This window comes from Hibiscus syriacus, unplaced genomic scaffold, assembly GCF_006381635.1.
Source record: "Hibiscus syriacus cultivar Baekdansim isolate YM2019G1 unplaced genomic scaffold, ASM638163v2 tig00116971_pilon, whole genome shotgun sequence".
NCBI classification, from domain to species: Eukaryota; Viridiplantae; Streptophyta; class Magnoliopsida; order Malvales; family Malvaceae; genus Hibiscus; species Hibiscus syriacus.
This window is the reverse complement of record NW_024063495.1, coordinates 2,435,772-2,439,566: the sequence shown is the minus strand read 5'-3', so window position 1 is coordinate 2,439,566 and position 3,795 is coordinate 2,435,772. Positions and strand designations below refer to the sequence as shown.

Below are 3,795 nucleotides of genomic sequence, written 5' to 3'. Positions count from 1 at the left end.
TCATTACTTTTATTCTCTAACCATTTGAAAAATATGTAAAATCTTAATTTTTTGCATACACATATATATAAAATGAGGACCGACATAAGATCTTATGTTAGGAGTGTGAACTTGTATTAGAAATTTAGAGGGTAAATCATTAGATGAATATAAATTGATAGACAATATTATCTATTTGACCTTTATTCTATTTACTATTCGAGTTCTATTTTATAAATTGAGGGTTTAGAAATTCATGAAAGGATGCATTTTCTCTAGTAAAGTCTTCATCGTTGATTAAAATAGTCACTTTGACCCTTATTCTTTTATTCTAGAGCATTTTGACTCACAACGTTTCATTTTAGAGTAAAAAACTCATATTCACGAGCGTTAATTGTTTGTTAACTAATAATTTCTATACATGGATGAACCTTTTTGTCCCAAAATAAAACGATGGACCAAAATGCTTTCAAGAAAAAAGAATAAAAATCCAAATGACTATTTTAATAATGTTTGGAGTTAATTTTGATATAGTCTATATAAACCAATGTCATACCCTATTCAACTCACTCGCCTTTCAAACACACACAAACCAACTCATCCGCAATTGTTTCATTTCGCAAAACCCATGGCTGCTGGTCTTAGGCTTGTTTCTGGGCTAGTCTTGTTCATGTTAGTGGTTGAACCAATGGCCACAACTGCACTTTCATGCGGAGAGGTGGCGGCCCAAACGGCTGGATGCATAACATACCTGCAGAAGAAAGGTGGAAGAAGCCCCCCATCAGGTTGCTGTGATGGAGTAAGTACCTAAACAAGAAAGCTAGAACCACCGGTGAACGGCAAACCGTGTGCAGGTGCTTGAAAACTGCCGCGATGGGCATCCTGGTATCGATTTTAAATTGGCTGAGAGCCTTCCTGCTCACTGCGGTGTCAAAATTCCTTTCAAGATCAACCCTTCTACGAATTGCAACAGGTACTCCTTTCACCTAATCGTCAATGTCACGTGTTGAAGAGGTGGAGAATATGAATGTCACGTCAAAAAAATTAAAAATATTTTTGAAGATAAATATATAATATATATATATATATATATATATATATATATATATATATATATATATAATCAATAAAATATGTAATTAATCGGAAAAAAAAATCAGATTACAGAATAGACACATATTCATCCTAAAGAAATTGTGGATCTATAACTACTTATTGTAAAGAAAAAAAAAATATTAAAATTTATAATCAATGGTATTGTACATTCTATCAATCATGTCTTCTGAAAATAAGATAATGACTTCAATATATATACATAGAGAAAGACAAAATCAAAATGAAATCTTGTGAATAAATAAACAAAATGAATACTATCATGGTCTGATTATTAAATTATTGAGTTAATATTTAAAAATTGTTGGTCGAGATTTAATTTACGAGAATTTTTAATTGATTATTACCAAATATCTAATTCATTGTTTTGGAAACTTGTTGCAGGGTGAGATGAGATAGAAGAAGTAATTTGCAGCTTACAGAAGATACTATATATATATATATATATATATATATATAAATAAATAAAAGCTTAAAATAAAGAGTTTGGAAACTTGTTGGCGTTATTGTATTTTACATGACTTTATAGATAGTAAATTTATTATTTGTGTTGAGTAGGTTGATTAAAACGAGCAAATCTGCATATGATATTATTATGTATATGTGATTTGTGTGATACATCTAATGATTTTTAAAAAAATTATCAAGTAGTTTAAATTGTTAAAGAAATATTGTCAATAATTAACAACATTTCTAAATAGATGGTATTTCATAATCACTTCATACTATTTAAGGAAAATATTTAGGATCCGTTTGGTTTTAGAAAAATAAGATGTTTTCATTTTATTTTCTTAGAAAATAGAAACGTGAAGAAAATATGTTTGGTTGTAAAATTGGAAAATGATTTTTGTAAAATGACAACAGAAATAAGTGAAAATATGAAAACATAAAAAAGATATTTTCAGTATTTTTATTAAAATTATTTTATAAATTTAAAAAATAAAGGAATATGTGATCTAGATATTTAACTTAACTTACACAAGTTCAACTTATTTTGACAATATTTTTTTATTTAATGATATCTAAAACCCTCAAAATTTTGTAAAAGAGCAATATGGTCCCCGAATTTGTTTTTTACACTCAATATAGTCTTTTAAATTTATAGTATTTTTATATTTAATGTATTGATATCTAATAATTGTTTGTGTTTTATATTTTTAATTTAAATAATTTTTAAATAAATAAGTCTTCAAACTTTCTGAAAAATCAATTACGCTAATAAACTTAGCCAAAAAATCAATTAAGTTCATCTATCACATCATCGTCTATAGTGTACTGCCACAACAGTATCATAAACTGTCACATCAATATTGTGTATTGTCATGTAAGTGTTGTGATAGTCAATGTTTGATTCCGTTCTTCAAAGGGTTAGATTTATTTTTTCAGTGCAAAAAATATTCAGGGGCTACACTAATTATTTGTTCCCAAAAGTTCGAGGACGTCAATTATCATTAAACACATTTTTTATTTTAATGACACTTGTGTGTGCTCCTGGTTATAACAATATTTTTATGTATTTTTAAAATTTAATTGATGTCCAATATAGAATAACATTATATTCTTATTATAAACTAAAATAAAATGTGTTATGAAATTTCTTAACAACTTTATTGTTTTATATTTACATAACTCACACGTTGAATTAATTTAATATTTTTAATAATTATTGTAACACCCATAACCCGTAATCATTTAAGTATACGAGCCATAGGTGTCACATCAAACCGACCGATGTTCACTATTCATATTTGCTTAAAAATTTGTTTCTTTTAAAACATTCATATTTTCAACTTTTAAAACTATTCATATCTACTTAAACTTCATGACCATTTTAAAAACATAATATTTTATCTATTATATATATTAGGCATATTAAATATTGCTAACCGAAATTAGTCAAATTAAACAATCATAATTTACTATTACTGACCATTTAGTCATAACTGATAAGGTAGGCTAATAAACATAATTATACATGTCACTACTAGTCAAAAGGAACATCGATGATGTCTTACTGATACTGATATTATAGATGATCTGCACACGATGCTTGGGAGGCTCCTCACAAAACGTCTGTGTGCCAATCAAAACCTACGTATGAAAATCATCACGCGCTAAGTATAACTTAGTGATGCATTAATATTAAAGGCGAGAACAAATAGATAAATATTGAAATATACGAAATTATTTAAAATAAAACAGAGGAAAGTTAAAACATTTCATATTTTCAACTTTTAAAACTATTTATATTTACTTAAACTTAAGTACCATTTTAAAAACATAATATTTTATCTATTATATATAATAGGCATATTAAATATTGCTAACCGAAACTAGTCACATTAAACAATCCTAATTTACTATTACTGACCATTTAGTCATAACTGATAAGGTAGTCTAATAAACATAATTATACATGCCACTGCTAGTCAGAAGGAACATCGATGATGTCTTACTGATATTAATATTATAGATGATCTACACACGATGCTTGGGAGGCTCCTCACAAGACATATGTGTCTCAATCAGGACCTACGTACGAAAATCATCACGTGCTAAGTACAACTTAGTGATGCAGTAATATTAAAGGTGAGAACAAATAAATAAAATATGGAAATATATGAAATTATTTGAAATAAAACAGATAAAACTTTCAGAATATTCAAACTAGATATCTCAAGTTGTTCCTTTATCAGAAACCTA

General features: G+C 27.3%; 1 pseudogene; it reads left to right on the top strand.

The window, feature by feature from the left end:
- The first annotated feature begins 563 nt into the window (after positions 1 to 563).
- LOC120191774 lies at positions 564 to 1,575 on the top strand (annotated as a pseudogene).
- Positions 1,576 to 3,795: the final 2,220 nt, after the last annotated feature.